Source organism: Suricata suricatta, chromosome 4 (genome assembly GCF_006229205.1).
Source record: "Suricata suricatta isolate VVHF042 chromosome 4, meerkat_22Aug2017_6uvM2_HiC, whole genome shotgun sequence".
Classification (NCBI taxonomy): Eukaryota; Metazoa; Chordata; class Mammalia; order Carnivora; family Herpestidae; genus Suricata; species Suricata suricatta.
The window spans coordinates 158,078,575-158,101,566 of NC_043703.1; the positions used below are offsets into that span (position 1 = coordinate 158,078,575).

Consider the following 22,992-nt stretch of genomic DNA (forward strand, 5'->3'; position numbering starts at 1 on the left):
ACATACGGCCCGACAGGTCCAGGGACAGTCAAGGGGGCCGCCGGACAGAAAACGTGCGGTCTGGGCTGATCCAGGAATCGGGGCCTCGGGCAGTGAGACGGATCAGCGCGGGCCGCCCCGACAGGGCTGTGTCACAAGGAGGGGAGACCCTGTGTGGGCTCGGACCTGGCTCAGGGGGCCCCAGGCCAGGCGCCAGCGAGCAGCGACACGGTGGGGACATGGCTTGATCATGCATCCATTCGCCCACCGCGGAGGCTCTCTCCGGGCACTGAGCACAGCCGGCTGGCGGTGAAGGCCCCCTGCCTATCTCGCTCTGCCTCTCATCTCCGGACGCAGCGGAGAGACCTACCCGAAGCAGCAGCTCAGAGATGCCTAAGGGCAGTGATTCGCTGCCCGGTGCTGGCGGTCCTGACTGGGGCCAGGACAACAGTCCCCACATTGATTCCACACCCCCCCTGCCCCCGCCTGATGATAATGCCAAGCCAAGCCATGCACGCTCACGGCGTGTGTGTGTGTGTGTGTGTGTGTGTGTGTGCGCATGCACGTGCAGGTGCATGCCCTGTCGCCAGCATTTGCCCACAATGCTTGTCATGCAGGGTCTGCCCCGGTGGCTGAGGGGTGAGCGGGACGCCTACAGGAAGTGATATTGCAAAGTCATCCCATGTCACTGTAGAAAGGACCCTCGGCTTACAATACAGGGAGGATCTCCCCTTTCCCAGGGTCCTGCCTCAACCTGCACGGCCTCTACTCCACAAAGGCCCCGGGGGACAGCCCTCTGCGACACCGACGCCCAGCCGGAGCCGAAGAAGAGGCAACACTGCAGGGCTGCAAGCCCAACACCCAGGGGTGGTCCGTGGGGGGTCACGCTCTGCCGCCCTCTTCCGCAAAATCCCCAATCTCTGTGTCCCTGTTACCCTAACATCTTCCAGAAGAACCGTGGCTAACTATGAACTTTTTGAGGTGCAGATCACTACTTAAAGGCCCTAGGAGGTCCATGGTGTAGTTCGATCCAGAAGCACGGAGATATGGCTTACCACCGAGATTCCTCGCTGGGTTAGTGTGGTGAGTGCCCTGCCCCTCATGCGCGATCTAGACCCCCCTGTGGGGCTGATGTGTCAGAAGTACCACCGAACTCCCAGAATTCCTCAGCTCTTGGTGGTAATGGTGGGGGTGAGGTTATCAAGCATCTTCCATGTACACCAAAATACCCAGGGGGCCCATCTCCTACCCCCCACTTGTTCCTACCCAGGCAGTGACACTGATCTTGTGGCTGCTTAACACCTCAAGCATACTTCTGCCACAGGCCCTTTGCACTGCCTGTTCCTCAGATAGAAAACTGCTCCCTTACCCCTGTCAGGTCTTTCCTAAATACACTTCCCAGTGAGGCCTTCCTTTCCCAGTACTGTAGCCAAACTGAAATGCCAACACACGTTTTTACCCTCCTTTCCTGCTTAGGTTTTCCTATTTTATTGAGTTCATGATCTCTCTCCCTGCAGCTACAATCCAAGTCCCTGGAGCCAGGTTTTATTGTGGTTTGTTCTCCACTGAAAGCCCAGAGCCTAGACGCCTCCCGGCACAGAACGTGTGATCAGTAAATATCTGTCCGGGCGCTGGGTGGCTCAGTCGGTTGAGAGTCTGACTTAGGCTCAGGTCATGATCTCGCGATTCATAGTTTGAGCCCTGCATCAGGCTCTGTGCTGACAGCTTGGTCCCAACCCCAGAACAGGGCAGAACAGGGCGGTGGGGATACACTCCTCCCTCAGGGGGACCAAGGCAGAGGGCACACCCCCAACATCCACACAACAGAGGTGGGACAGGCTCCCTCAGGGGACAGTCCTCAAGGAGAAGTGCGGGGGTGTCTGGGCCTGGCCCGAAAGCCACAACGTTTGGGGGCTGCTGGGGGGTATGTGTCGGTCTGACCTGTGCACAGGGGAGCACAGCTCGGCGCCTGCCTCCCGGCCTTGCTGCCCCCTTGGACACGTGGGCTCCTGTGCTGGGCACCCAGCAACCGTAAGGTGGTTTATTAGGGTCAAAAGAAGGACACTTCAATGGGCCTGGGGTCCCTTAGCCTCACGGCTGCTCGGGAAGGTGAGAATTACAAGCTTCTAGGACCAGCGGCCCCGCCCCCATGCTGCCTCCCTCTGTCTTTGGCAACAGCCCCCACACCCTCGGGGCTCACAGTTCTGGGGTGGCCAGGGCAGGGCAGGGCTGATGACTAATGACAGTCACTAATATAAGGCAGGAGGAGGAAGAGAGAAGAGCGCTGGGAGGCAACTCAGCCCGCCCACCTCACCTCTGCTCTTACACCCACCTGACCCCAAGCGGGAGGTGTGACTAAGTCTCTTACAGAGGAGACTTGGGCAGGCTGTTAAGTGCACCCAGGAGGATCCGGGGTCCACAAACCCAAAGCCGGAGGCCTTTCTCCCCCACACACCCTACTTCCTCACTTGGGAACAGAGCTACGCACTGAGCTCAGCAAGACCGCTGGACGCCACACACAGAGGACCTGGGCCTCCCCCCCCCCCCCCCCCCCCCCCCCCCCCCCCCCCCCCCCCCCCCCCCCCCCCCCCCCCGGAGGCTTGCTCAGTGCACAGCCCGCACTTCCTGGTGGGAGGGCCAGCAGGTGGCAAAGGAGCCCCCCAGAGTGCCTCTAGAGGGCGGAGGATGGAGGATGGGGGACAGGCGTCGGCTCAGCCCTGGGGGCAGGATGGCCTTCAGACATTACAGGCGTTTTTGCTTTCACAGGATCCTGCCTAGAACCCAAAGCGGGCAGCTGCTTGCGAGGGGGCTGGGAGGCTGGTGGATTCAGAGACCAAGAGCTTTCAGGCCCTGCCAACTACTGTGGACTTGACCCCTTGACTGAGGAGGGAGCAGCCAGGTTCCAGGTCTGGGGGGCCAGGCCTGCGTAGGGCCTTGCCACATTGGGGGACAATAGGATCCTGGGGCTATGGGCAAGAGAGGGGCTCCCTCTTTTAGGGAGGCGAGAAGAGCGGCAACGTGGAGGGGCTGGGAGAAGTCCACGAGGGGGAGGGCAGAGAAAAGTCTGGAAGGACAGAGGTGGGGCCAGAGAAGGGGGCGGTGTTTGCACCAACTTTCAGAGCCTCCAGTGAGACCATGGGGAGGGCTGGGGAGGTGGGGGTGGGGAGGGAGGCCCTGGGGAGGGGGAGGCAGGCAGGACCTAGGAGATGGGAGCTTTCGGGAATTCCGTCACCAGATACATTCCCAAATCAAAGCACCAAGGTCAAATGACCTGCTGGAGAGACGGGAAGCCTCAGGCGAGATCACGGGCCCTGGGTGGGTTCTTTCCGTCTCAGAGTCTGTTTCCAGACCATGTCATGCGTGTGCTGGGCACACTGTCCCTGCTCCCCGATCCTGGTCTTGCCTGTTCTTCCCACCGAGCTGGGCAAAATCCCGGTCTGCCAGCCACTTCCCTGCCTGCCAATCCTCCCCTGTTTCCAGGCCCATCTGGCCTCCCAAAGTGACTTACCCAAGGCCAAGTGGAGGCGGAGACAGCCGGGACCAGAGACTTGGGGGCTGGTTCCACGTCCTTGTCGGGGCCGCTAGACCATGCCCTGGAAGGGAGACACAGCAGGTCACTTGGGTGTGGCCGCCCCTGGCCCGGCGCCCACTGCCTTCTGGTTGCCCCCGTGCGCTTACTGGGGGACTGTAGCTTTTGCAAACGCCACTCTAAGCCCAGGAAAGCCCTGGATCCGGGGCCCAGTCCAGCCACCGAGGGCAGAGGCCGTGAATGAGCACGGGTACCTCCTGCACCGGAAGGGAGGAGAGTCCCCCGATCCTGATGGGATAAGTCTGCCAGTGGGGTCCGCGGCCACCCCTCGGGTGAGGTCACCAGCTACCATAAGCTGGAGCAGAAGCCAGGTGTGGCCCGGGGCTCCTGGCCTCTGTGGTCTGCACAGCGGGGGCTCAGGCACTGGGCGCTTCACTGAGTCACTGCGGCTGTCACCAGGCAAGACCACAGGGTCGCTGCAGGGGCCCGGAGGGCTGTGCGCAGGGCGGGATCACAAGTGCCCGCCGGCCATGCTCCCAGCCTGGCTGCAAAGAAGGTCAGTAGGCATCGCCAACCTCTAGCCTACGGTTCACAGAGTCACAAGGTCACTAGGACGGGACAAACCCATGCCCCGACCAAGCCTCACATTCAACCATCACCACCAGCTTCTGGCACATTCCGAACACCCTGCGTGCATGGCTAACTGACCGTCAACCTCCCCCTTCACCCCTTTCTGTGAACGGGCTGACCCTGTACGTGAAGTGCAATCAGAATATTCTCACAGCTACCATCTGCACGCAGCCAGGGGCCGTGCGGAAAGCGTTCTGTGCACCTATTTGCACTCGCCAACTTAATCCTGCCAACAGCCCTAGTGGGCTTCATTATTAGCCCTATTTTATAGACAGGGAAACTGAGGCTTAGAGAAGTCAACCACTTGCTCAAAGACATGCATCTTCTACGTGGCAGAGCCGGAACGGAGCCCAGGCGGTCTTGGGCTCTCGCACCCGGGTCTGCACGGCCTTCCCCTCCGGCTGGCCCCTTCTCAATCTCCAGTGCCCTGTCACGCCGTCTCTTCACCCGACAGCCCATTTTTTTTTTCCCTAATCCAAACACATTTCTTGGCTATTTCCTCCTAATACACAGTCACTTCCTACAGCGGTCACAGTTTATACAGACTCACTAGACTGGGTCTGAGGACCAGAGCCAAGCAGCTTGTGCACCCCAGAAAATAGGGTGCTGTGCAGGTTCCCGTGACGGAGGGGGGCTCCCCTCGTTCCTTCGAAATGACGGGCTGGATCTGCCCCCAACTGACGGTGAGCTCCGGGAGGCGCCGCCCTCACCCCTGCGCTGCGGGTATGCAACAGGCGCCCGGTAAACAACCAGTGTTTGACCAGCGACGCCGCCAACACATCACACGGACATTATCGGGAGCAGAGTGCACTTTCCTCAGTTAAAATTCGGGGCGCCTGGGGGGCTCAGTCAGTTGGACGCCTGACTTCGGCTCAGGTCATGATCTCACAATTTGTGGGTTCGGGCCCCGTGTCGAGCTCTGTGCTGACAGCTCAGAGCCTGGAGCCTGTTTTGGATTGTGTGCCTCCCTCTCTCTCTGCCCCTCCCCTGCTCACACCGTGTCTCTCTGTCTCTCAAGAATAAAAAAATGTTAAAAAAAATTTTTTTAAAGATTCTGCCCTGTTTCACCAACTCAGAACTTATATGCCAACTACATCATTGAAGCTCAGTGCTGGGAAGAAAGGCCTGGAGGAGAAGGGCCGTCCATCATCTCCCCACCGGAATTCCCACCAGGAGGTCACTGTGCTTTTAGAGAGCACCAAACACGCGCACACGCGCACACACACACACACACACACACACACAGCACTTTGTGTCCATATTCTATTTCATTATATAATGTAAGTTTGGTAACACAGACTTTTCGGGCCGTTTCATGTTCACAGCAGACCTGAGCAGAAAGCACAGAGCTCCTGCCCCCGGCCCCGCATGCCTGCGTTGGCACGTTCCTTACAGGTGACGGTCCCATGCAAACACACGTCATCTCTCCCCATCCATGGTTGGCATCAGGTTCGCTCGTGGCCGTGGCAGCTCCGGGGTCGGGACAGGTGTATGATGATGCTCACCCACCGTCACAGCATCGCGCAGAGAGGTCCTATGCCCTCAATGTCCTCTCTGCCTGCCTCGTCCCACAGTTTTTAAAGGCACTCTCAAATCGGTGATCTTAGCAAAGCTCTCTTGCGCTCTGTAAGCCCAGCTTTGACCCTGGTAAGGGTCAAAGGTCCTCCCCAAGGTCCCCTTTGTGAAACCCAGTAACGGCCAGCAGCAGAATGTGCTAGAAGCCTCGTGTCTGGTCATTATTTTATCATCCCACCCATCTGATGGTCCTGGCAGGGAAAGCCCATTCGAACCCTCAGTTTACAGAGGCGCAGACACACTCAGGGACACCTTCCCTGGCTCCTTGTGGCTATGTGGGGGGGCCACAAATGCAAATCCCTAAACCCATGCTCTGCTCTTTCCAGAAACCCTCATGAATGATGGGGCTTACGGGAGACTGTGGGAATGCAGTGAGCCAGCCCCCTCCGGTCAGGGGGGCTCTGGAGCCTGAGCTGGGGCTCCCCTAGCCCACACCCCTCTCAGCGGGACCCCGCCCTCCAGGACACACCCCCTGCTGCACTGCGGGGTCAATGCCACCACACCTCGCCTGGGTGCGGGGCCGCTGGCTGATGGCTACAAAGGCCCCACCGTTTCCAGCCTCCTGGGGTCAGTCCTGAACAACCAATGTGCTCAGTGCCCAGCTCAGTGCCCCAAATGCCAGGTGAGAACATTTCCAGTCCACACAGATGCCTTCTACCGCAGCCCCTCTGGTCTCCCCGAGGCACACACCCGCTCCTCTGGGGAAGGTTCTGGGCGGCAGTAGAGCCCAGTGGCCCTGTGACTTGGGCACGCCCTGTCATCTCTGCCATTCTGTTTCCCCATCTGTGACAAAGCCTGTGGCTTGCGTGGCCTCATGGGCGGGCAGGCGGGCGGGCGGGGCCAGCTCTGACACCAGGCTTCCCAGCAGGAGGGTCCTTCATTCCAGAGGCCTCCAAGGCCCTGGCCCCCCAGCTGCTTGGGAACAAACCCTCCATTAACTCAAATTGCAAATTTCCTCCTGGCTCTATCGCTAAGCCCCAGGGGCTCCCAGGCCACCAGCTTTCCTGTGACAGATAAAGATTACAGTCATTGCCAGAGACTGAATCAAGTAGCAGAAGTCATTATGCAGAAATAATTATGTGGAGTGATGTCTGGCTGTTCCTGATTTCTGTCTGGCAATCGCGCTGCAAATGGTCGGCCTCTTCCTCTCTGGGAGCGTTGGTTGCAGAGAGGAGGCCTGGGTGATTCAGACACGCCGGGCGCAGTCCCCCTGCTCCAAACTTGGGCTCGGGCTGGTGGGGCGCCGGCCCCCCAGGGGAAGGCGCTCTGGGAGGCCCTTTCGCTGAGCACTTGGGAGAGAGGAGATGTAGAAGACCAAAGCCCCGGAGGGGGCACCCGCACCTTAGCCCCGGGCACCTCCTCACCAGACCCCCTCCAAAGCTCCCTTCACACGTCGCTTGCTCTATGGAGCCCCTCCTGACACCCCAGCTTCCCCAGCCGCTTGCTCATGTCAGACATAAGGTACCTCCTTCTCTGAGGTGGGGGTCTCTTGGAGTGTGACTTGGGCAATGACCAGGTCTGATCTAGTCTTGTACCCCAGCTCCGAACACAAAGAAGGGCCTGGGGGAGGGGGGGTGCGTCTCAGTAGCTCAGTCGGTTAAGCGTCTGGCTTCAGCTTAAGTTATGATCTCACGGTTTGTGGGTTCGAGCCCCACATCGAGCTCTGTGCTGACCGCTCAGAGCCTGGAACCTGCTTCATATTCTATGTCTCCCTCTCTCTCGGACCCTTCCCTGCTCGCGTTGTCTCTCCCTGTCTCTCAAACATAAATTTATAAAAACATTTAAAAAATTGTAAAAAAACAAAAACAACAACAAAAACAAAGAGGGGCCTCGGGAGAGCAGGGAGAGGGGCAACAGAGAGGGCCGTGTGTCAGACCGCCCAGGCTCAAATGCCACCTCTACACGATCGCCGCTATTGCCCGGCTGTGTGACCCTGACCCCCGACTTAACTTCTCTCTGCCTCAGTTTCTAGGTCTGTGAAATGGGGATGATGATAACCCTACCTAGTTCACCAAGTTCTTATAAAAATGACATGAGCTAATGCACAAAAAGGTGCCTGGCACAGAGGGAGGACTCAGTAAGTGTCAACAATGACGGAGGGCAGAAAGATTATGCTCACGAGGATCTAAGCCACGAGAGACACAAACTCCCAAAGTTTACTCCAGAACAACAATCTGAAATAAAGAGGCGGTCTGAAATGCCTATAACAAGGCAAGAGCTTGAATTAGTAATCAAAATATGACTCACACACAAAGCCCAGACACTGCTGACTTCTATAAACATTTAATGAATCAATACCAATTCTCACAAACTCATCCAGAAAAATAGAAGAGGAGAGAATACTTCCCAATTTGTGCTCCAAAGCCGGCACGACCCCGACATCAAAACCAGACAGATGTCACAAGAGAAGGAAGACATAGACCAGTGGCCCTAATGGACATGAATGCAAAACCACCCAAAACTCAACAAAAGACCAGCACATGGAATCCAGCAACATAAAGAATAAAAAGAATTATACATCATGACCAAGTAGGATACGTCTCAGGAATGCAAGGTCGGTTTGTTATCTGAAAATCAATTAATATAGTACATCATATCAACAAAATAAAAAACAAAAATCACAGGCTTATCTGACTTGATGAGAAAAAGGACTTGACAAAATTCAACATGCTTTCATAAAAAAAAACACAAAATAATCTGGGAGCAGAAGGGAACTACAGAGGTATCTGTTAAAAAAAAAAAAAGAAAAGAAAACTCACAGCCTGGGTGGCTCAGTGGTTAGGCGTCTGACTCTTGATCTCAGCTCAGGTCATGATCTCACAGTTTGTGGGTTTGAGCCCCATGTCAGGCTCTGTGCTGACAATGCAGAATCTGGTTGGGATTATCTCTCTCCCTCTCTCTCTGCCCCTTCCCTGCTCACTTGCTCTCTCTCTCACATTCTCAAAAAAATAAATATTTTAAAAAAACAAAACAGCTCATGTCTAACATCATAGTCAACGGTAAAAGACTGCATGCTTTCTCCCTGCGATCAGGAGGGAGACAAAGGTACCCACTCTCACCACTGCTGTTCAACAATATAGTAGAGGTCCTCACCAGGGCAGAAAGGCAAGAAAAAGTGTAAGTTTAGAAACGAAGAAGTGGGGCGCCTGGGGGGCTCAGTCGGTTAAGCGTCCCGCTTCGGCTCAGGTCATGATCTCACAGTTCACGGGTTCGAGCCCCACGTTGGGCTCTGTGCTAACAGCTAGCTCAGAGCCTGGAGCCTGTCTCAGATTCTATGTCTCCCTTACTCTCTGCCCCTCCCCTGCTCACACTGTCTCTCTCTGTCTCTCAAAAATAAATAAAAGACATAAAAAAATTTAAAAAAAGAAAAGAAGTAAAACAATCTCTATTTGCAGATGACGTTGTCTTACATATAGAAAATCTTAAAGATTCCACTAAAAAAATTAACTGTTCAGGAAGATTGCTGGATATAAGATCAATATACAAAAACCAATTGTATTTCTATATATTTGCAATGGAAAATCCAAAAATGAAGTTAAGAAAACAATTCCAGGGTCTCCTGGATGGCTCAGCTAAACATCCCACTTCAGCTCAGCTTATGGTCTCGCGGATGGTGAGTTTGAGCCCTGCACTAAGCTCTGTGCTGACAGCTCAGAGCCTGGAGCCTGCTTCGGATTCTGTGTCTCCCTCTCTCTGCCCCTCCTCCGCTTGTGATCTGTCTGTCTGTCTGTCTGTCTCTCTCTCTCTCTCAAAATCAAATAAACATTTTTTAAAAATTTTAAAGAAAACAATCCCATTAGCAATAGCATCAAAAAGAATAGAACAGGAACAAATTTAACAAAAGAAGTATAGAACCTAAACTTTGAAAACTGCAAAATATTGTTGAAAACAAAAAAGAAAATCTAAATAATTGGGAAAATACCCCATTTCATGGGTCAGAAGACCTAACTTTGTTCAGATGGCAATACTCCCCAAATGTATCTATAGATTCAAGGCAACCTCACATCAGAATCCCACCTTCGCTGCAGAAACTGACAAGTTGAAATTCTAAATTTCATATGGGTGGGGCGCCTGGGTGGCTCAGTTGGTTAAGTGTCCAGCTCTTGGTTTTGGATGAGGTCATGATCTCATGGTACGTAGGTTCGAGCCCCACATCAGTCTCCGTGCCAACAGTGCAGGGCCTGCTTGGGATTCTGTCTCCCTATCAGCCCCTCCCCACTTGTGCACCATCTCTCTCTAAATAAATAAGCGAATAAACAAACTAAAAAAAAATAAATTTCATATGGAATTGCAAAGGACAGAATAATCCGGAAGAAGGAGAACAAAGTAAGGACTCACACCTCTCAGTCTCAGAACTTACTACAAAGCGATAATAACCAAGACAGTGCGGTACTGGAATAGAATCAGGAGTCCGTAAATGAACGCACAGTTCTGGTCAACTGATTCTGAACAAGTGTGCCCAGACAGGGAAAGAATATCTTCTCTACAAACACTGCTGGACAAAACTGGGTAGCCTCATGCAAAGGAAAGGAGCTGGACCCTCACCTCACATCACATACAAAAACTAGCTCAAAATGGATTGAAGAACTAAATGGAAGAGCTGAAACTATAAACCTTAGAAGAAAACCATAGAGCTAAATCTCCGTAATTTTGGATGTGGCAAAGGATTCTTAGCTCTGACACTAGAACCCCAAACACCAGATGAATGGGACGAGCTGTGCTTTGAGGATACAGAAAACAAAACAAAAAAACCCCACAGAATGGATGAAAATATTTGCAAATAATTTTACTGATAGAGGATTTGTATCTAGAATATATAAAGAGCTCGTACAATTCAATAGAAAGACTTATAACCCAATGAAAGTATGGGCAAAGGATGTGAATAGACATTGATCTAAAGAAGATATATAGGGGCACCTGGGTGGGTCAGTAGGTTAAGCGTCCAATGTGGGCTCAGGTCACGATCTCACCATCCACGAGTTCAAGCCCTGCATCGGGCTCTGTGCTGAAAGCTCGGAGCCTGGAGCCTGCTTCGGATTCTGTCTCCCTCTCTCTCTCTGCCCCCTCCTCTGCTCGTTCTCTCTCCCCCACAAATAAATAAACATTAAAAAAATAAGAAAAATTAAAGAAGATACATAAAGGACCAATAAAACACATGAAAAGATGTTCAACATCATTAGTTATTAGAGAAATACAAATCGAAAACACAATAAGGTACCACTTCGTACTAAGATTTCTGGAATCAAAAGGTCAGATCAATACAAGTGCTATCAAGGATTTGGAGAATCAGAACCTACATTGCTGTTGGGAATTCAGCCTGGCCGTTTCTCAAATGATGAAATGTACAGTTATCATGTAACCCGAAAACTCAGCTCCTATGTGTAAGCCCAAGAGCTATGAAAACATATGGCCACACACAGACTCGACACAATGTTCACAGTAGCATTGTTCATAACACTCAACGCTGCAAACAACACAAATGTCCATCAACAGATGAATGAGAACAAAATGTGCTATATTTATATGGTGGAATATTATTCAGCCATGAAAAGAAATGAGGTATTGGCACATGTTACAACACGGATGAACCTTGAATTAATACATTACGCTAAGTACACAGACAAGACACAAAGGATAAATATGGTGTGATTCCATTATATAAGATGTCCAGAACAAGAAATCCATAGAGACACAAAGTAGACGTGGAGTTTCTTAGGGCAGGGGATGGGAGGATAGGAAAAAGATACTGAAGAATAGGGGGTTTCCTTTCAGGGGTGATAGAAAAACTGTAGTAACAGTTGCACATACGTGAAATGTACTAAAAAGCACACGTTGCACATTTTAAATGGTGAATTAGATGGCATGCAAATTACATCTCAACAAGACTGTTAACATTAAAAAATTTTTTTTAATATTTATTTATTTCTGAAAGACAGAGAGAGACAGAGCATGAGCCAGAGAGGGGCAGAGAGAGAGGGAAACAGAGAATCCGAAGCAGGCTCCAGGCTCTGAGTGCTCAGCACAGAGCCTGACGTGGGGCTCGAACCCATGAACTGTGAGATCATGACCTGAGCTGGTTGGACGCTTAACCAACTGACACGTGCAGGCACCCCTAGCTGTTAACATTTAAAAAAAAAATTTTTTTTAATGTTTATTTATTTTTGGGAGACAGAGAGTCGGAGCACAGGCAGGATGAACAGAGAAAGAGAGAGACACAGAATCCAAAGCAGGCTCCAGGCTCTGAGCTGTCAGCACAGAGCCTGACGTGGGGCTCGAACTCATGAACTGTGAGATCATGACCTGAGCGAAAGTCAAACGCTCAACCGACTGAACCCCCAGGTGCCCCAACATTTTTAAAGAAGGAATACATGTCAGTGTCTTGGTACTTCCCTACCCTCTGAGGACAGAGAGGCAAAGAGCAGACTCACGGGAGTAAAATGCATAACTTCCTGCTGCTGCTGCCTCAGTTTCCCCGCATTCCGGCCAACACCAGGATCTGGCAGCCTCAAATCTGGGGACACGGCCCCCAGGAAAACGCACCACTGCCTTGGAGCCCCTCACCCCCAGACAGAGCACGCTCCCCACTCGCTGCTGAGTGTCTGATACGTGCGTCAGGTGCCAGTACAACAGCCCCACTTTTGAGGAGCCCACGGTCCCGTGGGGGTCGCTCAGGCGGCTGCCAGATGGCAGGGGTGGGCACGAGGACACAAGCTCTCTGGACCTCTCTCCAGGCGGGGGGTGAGCCAATCCTCGGCATGGTCACTGGAAACAGGCACTCAGTCCAGTCTGGAGGGGGTTCCACTGAAGCCCAGCCCAGCCCCTGGAGGGGCCCCGGCACCCAGCCCAGGCCACTGCAGGTGGCCACGTATGGAGTTACAGTTCTGGGGCCCTTTCTGGGGCCCGTTCCCGGGCCCGGGCGCGGCGGGGCTCTGTGCTCACTGTCCCTGCCGGCCAGTCCTCGGGAAAACAGCTAGAAAGCGGCTCCCTTCCAGACCACGGGCCTCCCGCCCCGACTCTGGGCCGCAGGAACCCACGAGGCTGCTCCCGCCGGCTCGCACCAGGGGCGGGCGTGTGCTCAAGGACTGACAAATTATTTTAATATGTCCTGAATTCCAACTTAATGAGGAAGCAAAGTTCCCGAGAGAGACAAACAGAGTGCGGCGTGAAGTCAGGATGGATGGGCTTGGGATTATGACAATTTCAGAGGCGACTGTCGTTTCGGGAGGACTCATGGCACCACGGTCCCCAGGTGCTGGGGCAGAGGCTCATGGAATTCTCTCGTAGATACTTCTGCATGACCGCCGCTTTGCGGGAGGCCTTCTTCCACCGCTGAAGACCCGAGAAGGAAGGGCCGAGTGTCCTACAGACGTGAGACCACATGTTCACGGAAGGGGGCCGCGCCAGAGAGGACACCCAGGGGGACAAGGAGCTGAGCGCCGGCCTCCCGGTCATCTGGGCCGCCGGGTGCGTGCTGGCCGACTGCATCCCCGGATTCCAGGGAGCGCGTGTGACGTTCGAGGGTCGCTCCCGCGGCTGGTCCCCTTACAGGCGCTGTGCTCTTGTCACAAAACAAAAGGAGCCCATCTCCGACCCCCTTGGCGTGTGTGCTAAAGACGACCCGCACCCATGAACTGGGAATTCAACCTCTTGCTCTATTCCCAACAGACAGACTGGCACACAACACGTGCACGAATGCGCGTGGCCGCAGGGTTTGTGATGGCCCCCGGGGAGGGCCTCGGGGACCGGTCACTTGTGAAACAACGGGAAGAGAGCTGGCCGCTTCCGGCCCTGACCTCCGCCAGGTAGGCCCACCTCTCAGCACCTCATCTTCCGCACCTGAGCACGCCCAGGGTGGTGAATGTTCAGAAAATAAGGAGCCTGTGTCTCCAGCACCCGGCCTGCACCCCCACAAGTCTGGCCATTCAGTCCTAGATTGAACTTTACACAGAGCTACTCTGGGCTGGGCGCTGGGGACACCTGAGTATTGTCAAGCACCCTGCCTTTGAAGGGCTTGCTTTCCAGTCACAGGACACAAACGGTGGGCGCGGGGGCGGGGGGGGGGGCAGGAAAAATGGGTGAAGGTGGTCAAAGGGTTAAAGGAAATAATCCGCACACACAGATCGAACTTGCATAGGTACAAAGTACAGCCAGCCAGGACGGGGGGGCGGGGGGGGGGGGGGGGCCGCTGAGACCACCCCCTCGGATCACATGCCACCTCCCGGCTGGCACCAGAAATAAGGAGCATCTTAGAACCAGGCCACAGGGCCCATGTGTGAGCACATGTGGGGACAGAGCTTCTCGAGATCTGGAGGGAGGAGGACTGGGGTCAGTCACCCTCAGGGTGCTCCCACTGCGGCCAACGACCAAGGTCACGTTTCCAACCTAGCGGGGCTCAGCAGCGGGACACAGTCCTTCTTCTAAGAGCCTCTTCCTTCCTGTCCACCCCCACCCAACAATTTATCCAGGGCAACAGGGGAACCCGGCCAACACCCCCCACTCTTCCCATCGGCCTCTCTCAGATCAGCACCCAGATCTTGAGCGCATGTTCTGAGTGTTGGTCCCCCGCCCCTGACCCCCAGCCCCCCCACCCCCAGCATGGAGAAAAAACACACTAGAGACTGTTCTGGCATTTTGATTGTGTGTCCCCGGCCCCAGTATCCATTCCCTCTTACAACAACAAGCCTCAGTTCCTCTTAACTGCCCCCGCTCCCAGACCCAAAGGGGGGCTCCCCCGTTTTACCACCACAGAGGGAGCTCCCTCTCTCCCATGGACGTCGATCCCGCTGCATCAGCTGCGCTGCCACAGCGGGCGGGCTTCCCGACAGCACCCGGGGGCTTCGAGAACAGGGGCAGCATGGGGGTGCAGATACCTTGGCCGTGTCCGAACCCAGTCCACTCGGACTCCTCGGGGTTGTGACAGATTCAGTTCCCTTCTTTGCTTTCGGGGCGGCTGGGTGGCTTAGTCAGTTGAGTGTCCAACTCCGGCTCAGGTCAGGATCTCCCCATTCATGATTTTGAGCCGCGCGGCTGGCTCTGAGCCTGGAGCCTGCTTCGGACCCTCTCTTTCTCTCTCTCCCAAAAATAAATAAACATGAAAAACATTCAAATTCCCTTCTTTGCTTTAACCCACTTTTAAACAGTTTTTCTATCCCTTTCAACAGAGAGTAGAACTGACCCCTGATATCCTTTAGAAAGTAAATACGACTGAATCTCCTCTTCCTCCAGGTTTCACGGTTCTCCTGAAGGACCTTTCAATGTCCTCATCTTCCTTCCTTCATTGATGGGCAGTCTTCCCAAAACTCTCTTCCAAGGAAAACTCGTCTGGGGGCTGCGCCTTACAAAATGCTAACAGGTTAAGAGATTCCCGGTGGTCCCGTAAGTGCGCACAGTACTTCCCTCCGCAAAGTGAAATTGGCTTCTGGACTGCAGATTCCTTTAACAGACGACTGATTTATTTAACTTCAATCTTTGTGACTAAGATTTCTGTGCTAAATCTTTAGGGAGGATACAATATGCCTGACTATCCCCCCCCCCCCGCCCCGTGATCAGCTGTGGGAATCTTATTCTCACTGAGTGACTGTGGGGCCAGATTACACGAAATATATTTCAGAAAATGGGTCCAGCTGGAATTTCAGACTTTCTCCTAGTCCAAACTGCTTAGCAGTTAGGGGTCTTTTGATTGTCCTATCTGAGCCTTTTGGTAAAAAAAAAAAAAATTTTATTTTAAGCACAGTTGTTGCAGGAGAATTTTGAAAACCAAAGAGTGCCACTAAAATACAGGCACTGGGGAAATGGATGACAAGAGCCCTAGACTAAGGGGCAGCAGAGAAGTGAGGTCTGAGATACTCCGGCCCTTGAAGGTCCTGCATTTTCTTAAGACATGAAATTCAAGTTTGTTTGCTCTTGGCTCTCCGGGAAAGAAAACAAAATGGCTCACTGGCCATTCTCAAAAGTCTTGGAAACTCCTGAGTCCTGGCCGCTGCCACTCTAGCCCCATGGCTCCTGGAGGCCACCAACCCCCGGGCCAGAGGCCACAGAAAGGCTACACTGGAATCCTTCTCAGTGTCTGAGGCGTGTCCTGTTGTGGATGGAGAAGGAGGAAGGAAAAGCAAGCCTTTGCCAAGGTCACAACAGTGAGGCAGCTACAAGGGAAACACAAGCGGGCCCCCGGGAAGGGGGAGAGCGCGACACCCAAACTTGATCCACAGTTTCTCTCTGGGGACACGTTCTGCCCACAGACACGTCCATGCCCACGGTCTCAGCTGGGGAACAAGCCTTGCATTTCTGCAGCAGAGAAACCCCTAGAAAGCCAGCAGCCAGGCCTCTCTCCACCCTGCAGGGCCACCTCGCCTGCCCCGCACATTGACCTCCACCCATGATTTCACTCAGGAGGGGAAAGGTTCCGCTGCAAAGGAGAATAGCGAAGAGAAGGAAGAGGCAGCACCAGGCACCATGCGGAGCCCTTCATTGTGCAGCAGAGAGGAGGGCCCTGCCCAGGAGCACGGCGCCAGGGACAGGTGGCCCCAACTCCCAGTGGGACGCAGGCTACATTGTGCTCTGACTGTGTGTCTCCCACTGGCCACCGGTCCCCTGAGCTGGGCCTCAAATGTCCTGCGTGCTCCGTCAATATGGATGTCGGTGGGGGCGCCCGGGTGGCTCAGGTCACGATCTCACGGTCTGTGGGTTCGAGCCCCACACTGGGCTCTGAGTAGACAGTGTAGAGCCTGCTTGGGATCTCTCTCCCCTCCCCCCTCAAAATAAATAAATAAAACTTTAAAAAAATAATGCTGTTGGAGGAAATAGGAGGAAAAGGTTTGGGACGAACTATCACTATCACCCTTTTCCTTGAAAGCCAGCGGGGCAGGAGAGCATAGAACTCCCCAACAGGCGAGCGGCAGCCCAGGGACCAGTCTTTCCCCATTTCATGCATGAGGACACTGAGGCCCAGAGAAGTTCAGGGTCTGGCCTGGAACCACAGCACCAAGAAGAGGAGGAGAGTGTGAGCTAATGACTCCAACTCGGGACAGTAACTGTCCCACTTGCTGTCTGACCAGTGCTGCCCACTCAAGGCAGCCGTGCCTTCCAGGAAGGAGCCTGGTCCTCGACTGGAGACGGGAGCAGCCCCTGGCCCGTCCACCTGCCTCTCCACCGTGCATTCCTCCACCCACGGCCCACGAGCCGGCGGCCACCAGGTGCAGAGAGCGCAGACCCAGAGCCCTGCCCCATGCGTGGATCATGCCACGTGCTGCAAGCGCAGTGGGGTGAGGGGAAGTGCCAGGATCCGAGGAAGGTGCCACCAGGCGACAGCAGGCCGCACCTTGTAGAGCAGGTGCACCTTGGCTCAGGTGGGGAGAGGGGGCGTGAGGGGCACCCTTACTGCTCCTGCCACCTAAAGTCCCCTCTTCCCTCAACCACTGTGGCTGCGGCTGGGCGGCAGAGGACAGGAAGCCTCCTCCTTGAAAGCAAGTTCTCAGAGCACCAGGAACAAAGGAGTGGAGGGGTACAGAGCACCCCGTCACGGCCAAGCAGCCCAAAGCATGTCAGGTTCATGCCCTGATGTGTCACTGTGTGGCCCTGGGCAAGTCCTCTCCCCTTCGAGGACCACGGAAAGCAATGGATCACACGGGCGCTCTTCAAGGCCTCGCACGTGAACTTGGAGTCTACACACAGCACTGAAGGCTCTCCCCCAGGACTGCTGGGCACATCCACACCTCGTCCCACTCTTGGGGTCACCACCTCCAACGACAGATGGGGAAACCGAGGCTCAGAAACAGTAAGCCATGTTCCCAAGTTCCCACAGCCAGGCAGTACAGGCACTGACCGAGGCCACCGGGCCTGCAGGCCATGCTTCCCCAGTCCCCACGTGGACGCCGGAGACCAAACTTGGCCCTCAAGGATGGGTGAAGGAGCAAGGAAAGTGGCACATTAAGTATCTACGTGTAATTAAGCAATGAAAATGGAAGGCAGTGCAAAGGGCAGGGCCTGAGGTGGGGGCAGGGCCGAAGCAGGAAGGGTGGGTGGACGGAGGGGCTCCAGGCCAGGCCGGGTTGTCTGCAGAGTGCTCTCCTCGGGCCGGGCTCCAGATGCCGGCCTCTCCCCCTCAACTGAAGCCCCTGGTGATCCCACAGCCCCAGACCCTTGTGGTTTAGTATTTGAGGCCTGACACTCAGGCCTCAGTCCACCCAAGTGAGGCAGGTTACAGACGCCAGAAATTTGGAGACTCCCTCTCACAAAACCTCCCTGCTCCCCACCACTCCTGGGGCCCAGAGATGCTCCCCATTGCTCCTGGGGCCCGGAGTTGCTCCTCACCGCTCCTGGAGCCCGGAGATGCTCCCCACCACTCCTGGGGCCTGGAGATGCTCCCCATTGCTCCTGGGGCCCGGAGGTGCTCCCCACCGCTCCTGGAGCCCGGAGATGCTCCTCACCACTCCTGGGGCCCAGAGATGCTCCCCACCGCTCCTGGGGTCCAGAGTTGCTCCTCACCACTCCTGGAGCCCAGAGATGCTCCCCATTGCTCCTGGGGCCCGGAGGTGCTCCCCACCGCTCCTGGGGCCCGGAGTTGCTCCCCACCACTCCTGGGGCCCTGGAGGTCTGTGTGGCCCATCTGCTGGGGCTTCTGGCCCCTCTGGACTGAAGGTTCAGCCTTGTCCCGTCTCCCAGCGATCCACCTACACGGCCGCAGGAGCACGGCGGGGTCTCAGTCAACGTTTAATAAAGGCATCAGGGCACCGGCAGCTCTGAGGAGGAAGAGACGTGAGATCAGAGAGGGCTTTAAACATCAAGCTTCACCCCCTCATCGGGGTTCACCTTGCTTTGGCACTAGGGAGCCATGGTGGGCTCTCGGGCAATGGACTTGGAGGAAGAGCAGCTTGGCAGGCTGGACAGGAAGGAAGGGAGTGTGAAGGCTGGTGTCAGGGAGACACAGCTGGGGGGCAGCGGTGGGGAGCGCCCTGGGCCCAGGCACTTGTGAAAACCTGACTGTGACCACACGGCTTGCAGCCGGTCACACCCAGGAACTGGAAACAAAGCCCCACCAAGACAGAGCTGCACCACCCTGTGGGTATCAATGTCCTGGTTTCCGGTGGACTCTAGACCCCAAAGCCAGCTGGTACTCTGGGGCCACGCTTCCTGGGGCGGCGGCCAGCAGAGAGCGTATAATTTCCCCACAGACAGAAAGGAAAGTGCCCGGAGGGGGAGGCCTGGCCCCCCTGAACAGCGGTCTGCAACCAACAACCAGGAGCCCGGGGCCGTGGGGATTAGGTCAAGTTCTCTCGCTAAAGCCACTGACTCAGTAGCCCACAGCATGCAGAGCTCAGTTGCCGCGTCTGAGATGAAGGGATAAGTCATCTGAAAACACACATAAATTATTCATTCCCCACAGACGAGCAGCGCCTGGGCTCCTGCAACAGCCACAGCACGACAAACACCCCAAAGGCTCGGCGAACCCTATTAGTGACACGGCTCCGCAGAGCAGACCCCGGGCTCCGCCATCACCCCCGCAGACGGCTCCCGCCCGAGACCAGCCCACACTGCTTTCCGTTCCGCAGCCACGAGTGACATCAACCCAGCATCAGATGGAAAATCACAGCCCAGCCCGGCCCAGGGCCACGACGCATCTGCGCCCAAGGACTGGCCTTTCACCCACAGCCTCCTGCCCGCTCCCCTCCGGGCTCTGAGTCACCGTCCCCAACAGGGACACACGCCTAGAGTTGGCCTGCTAGCTGGCATGCCGATTCCTAGGGCCAGACGGCCTCCAGGGCTCAGCCTGGGACACCAGACTTGCAAGCGAAAATCGCCGGGATCAACAGTGACGCCGGGGCAGACCCCGGGTCAGGTCCTCGCCTCTGGGGCGCCAGGTGCTGTGCTGGGTTTTGAGGGGACGGCGACAGAGAACACATGCAAAGCACTTTCACGCGCTGGTGCTCAGCAAAAGCCACTCACAGCTGGGTCTCTGCACCTCTTGTCTCCGATTTTATAGCTTGGATTCCAGTCTGCTCAGCTCACGTCAAAATCGGGAAGGAGAGCCCGGGAGGTTTGTCTGAGGCCCAGGCTCTGGCCCACCAATGAGCTATTTGCTGGCCTAGAACGCCTCTTGAGTGCCCAGAAACCCCCACTTAGGACCCCAGCTTGGTCCCTCCCTCCGGGGGGGGGGCCCAAACTCCAGGTAGGTCCTGGCCTTTACAGCCCTGCATGTTGCTGGGACCTGCTGATCTGTGTCTGTGGTCCCAGACCCAGAAGGGACAGTAGACAGACTAAGGCCCGCCCCCCCCGCCCCCCTCCCCTGCTCCCCGACCTGGGGCCCAGCCTGGCCCAGAGCCTCGAGGTCAGCGTGAGGTATGGGAGCTTTCTCTTCCCAGAGTTAGCTGTCCTGTGTGATGTGAGCAGGTGGCCTTTGTCCCTGTCCTTCCATAACTGGCTGGGCAAGGCTTCCAGGCCCTCGCCCAGCTCCTTGGGGGGAAAGAAGTGTTGAGTGTGGGAACGGCGTGGCGCCTGACAGAAGAAAGGACCTTCCGGCCGGGGGGCCCCTTCTCTCCTCTGCCCCCCCTCCCCCAGCACAGAGGTCAGTGGTTGCTGGTCTGTTTATGGAAGGGAAATTTGTTTTAAAGTGTGTGGGCAAGTAACAGGAAGCTGATTCTGGCCATAGAGCAGGCTTGCTCACCCAGAACACTCATAAAAAGGCATCCATGCCTATGTGTGTGTGTGTGTGTGTGTATGCTCGCGAACACACACGTAATTCAGTGGTTCTCACGTGGCGGTGACTTGGCTCCCCGGGGGCATCTGGAAGGATCTGCAGACATTTTTGGTTCCTTTACAGCTGGGGCGTGGGGACCGTCTCCTGGCGCTGAGGACACCGTGAAATCTCCTTCAGGGAGCCCTCCCCCCCCAGCAAAGAATCTGGCAGCCAGACTGTGAACAGTGCCGAGGGCAGAGCCCCTGACACAGATCCATCTACCAGCCGGCCACGCCGTTGTCTGCCTCCCAGCCGGCGACCGCTATGCCCGCAGCGAGGCTTCCCCGACAGAAGCGCACACCCGTCCTTCCCAAATACAGGACCAGAGGTCCTGCGGGGCCACCCTGCGCGCCCGCTGCCGTCGCCCACCCTGCTTGGGCAAGCCACGCTCCCCAGCCTCTCTTCAACGGGCAGGGGCCCCAGGAAACGGAGTTTCGATTGTTCCGGATGAGCCTCGAGGGGCAGGGGCCCGCTGTGTGGCCGGGGAAGAAACAGGAAGACGGACCGCCTCTGTGGCTGCTTGTGGACACCGCCCTGGGCAGGGACAGCGGGCGCCCACACATCCCACTCGACCCGCACGCCAGGCATGCCGCCGGTCCTCTCTCTAGCTGATCCTTGGCAGGAGGCCATTGACTTCTGCTCCCCCTTTTTTAAGATCTCACAAAAGGGGGTCTTTTCTCCAGCCCGAAGCCTCCCATCAGAGAGCTCTACTGACGTTAGGTCTTATTGGCACAGGGAACCTCCAAGTGTCGGGCCCCCCGAGATCTGCAGAGGAGGGGCAGGCTGACAGACACAGTCCCTTAGTCCTGCCAGGCAGGGAGAGTCTACACCGGGTGCCAAACCGTGAGGGGGGGACACGGAACAATCCACCCCACACAGTGTGTACTACAGTCTGGAGAGAGTGTCACCTCGCGGTGTCGCTTCGCCCTCCCTCCCTGGAAACTGGGGCTGGGGAAGGCGGGAGGCTGGCGGAGGTCTGAGTGAGAAGCAAGAGTTGAGGTCCCCGGGGGAGCCTTCTCCCGGGGCTCAGCCGACTCGGGCCCGCATCGCTGTTCAAAGCACAGCTTTCAATCTTCAAGGAGTCTCTTAAGTAGCCGTGAGTGGCCCCTAGTGGCCCCTTGCTCGGGTCAGGGGCCTACCTGGCGTGGCAGAGTGAGATGCGCCTCCCTCGGGGGCCCTAGACACCTCGGACAGACGCAGTGGGACCCCGCCTGGCCCTGGTGTTCAGCCCACTGACCCCCACGAGGACGGGGACTGCCTCTGTCTTACACAGGCAGGGACCCAGGTGACCTGGGCCAAGCAAGACGCCCAGTGGTTTCCACACTTGACCTTCTCATCAGGGTGATGGGCTGGTCTCTGAGCTGGAACTGAAGGGCTGTTTAGGCATCCATTCGCTTATTCAGAATCCATTTAACTGAACTCTTAGTAGATGCTAGATGTTGTTCTATGTGTTACGGAATAATTCCTGCCTTCGAGGAGGTCACAGAAGTGCCCCAGGAGGTTATGGGGCAGCGTGACATGTGCCGCAAAAAGAGAGAGTGCAGGTGCTGGCGTGCAGGGGTGCTGAGAGGCCTATAGCCCTGCCTAAGGATCCGGGAAGACTTCCTGGAGGAGGTGACATTTACACAGAGATGGATGCAAAGGAGTTAGACATGCAGAAGGAGACAGGGAGACAGAGGACACGCAGAGGGGTGGGCTGTAGGCAGCAGTCTTGCCAGGGACTTTCCAGCAAGCCCCCTCACCCAGGCAGCGGGCGACACAGGCCCTAGGGGCCCAGGCACCCCTGACACACCACGGCCAGTGGGCAGCTGCAGGCCCACCGAGAGGGCAGGCTGAACCAGGGCTTCTCCACACACCCACCCACACCCCTCTTTGTGCCGGGCCCCCGAGCGAAGGAGCCTGGGGTCTGCAGACCCCAGGCCAACCTCACACACTTCCTGCCCGCGAGCTGGATTTTCCTTTTTTCACTGCAAATTTACGGCGGCAAAGGGAAACAGGTGCACATGCCGCATTCGCACCCCCCTCCCGCGGGTGGGGGGGGGGGATTTGTGTGGTTAAAATCATGCAGGGCTTTTCTGAGGGGATTACAATCCCCGTCCAGGCCTCCGGGAGGGCACCGGGGCAGGGCTCCACCCTCCCCTACAGGAGAGACCTGGGTCACGGGCAGCCGGGCCCACTCCTGAGTCCTGTGGGGGGGGGGGGGCCGCAGTGCCCCCTGCGTGGACCGACTGGGTGAGGGCTGCCCACACCTTTCTATTTTCCTCTCAAACCTGCACACTCATGAATGAGGGAGGCTGTACATCAACCAGAGCTCAAAGCTCGCCGTTAACCCGTTAAATCTCACCATATTTTCAGCTCCTCTTTTCTTTCTTTATTTATTTTGAGGGGGGCAGGGACAGAGGAAGAGGGAGACAGAAGCCCAAGCAGGCTCCCCGCTGTCTCCACAGAGCCCCATGCAGGACTCGAACTCACCGCAGTGAGATCATGCCCTGAGCCGAAATCAAGAGTTGGACGCCAAACAGACTGAGCCCAGCAGGCTCCCTAGCTC

The 22,992-nt window shown here is 56.0% G+C and overlaps 1 protein-coding gene across 4 annotated transcripts in view; it reads right to left on the reverse strand.

Moving 5' to 3' along the window:
• Nucleotides 1–22,992, reverse strand: part of HPCAL1 (hippocalcin like 1) — a 104,454-nt gene that overhangs the window by 18,353 nt on the left and 63,109 nt on the right. For all 4 annotated transcript variants that reach the window (XM_029938310.1, XM_029938309.1, XM_029938312.1 and 1 more), the window contains exon 2: nucleotides 3,488–3,572. The gene's annotated coding sequence lies outside the window, so the exon portion shown is untranslated. The remainder of the gene's footprint in view (nucleotides 1–3,487; nucleotides 3,573–22,992) is intronic.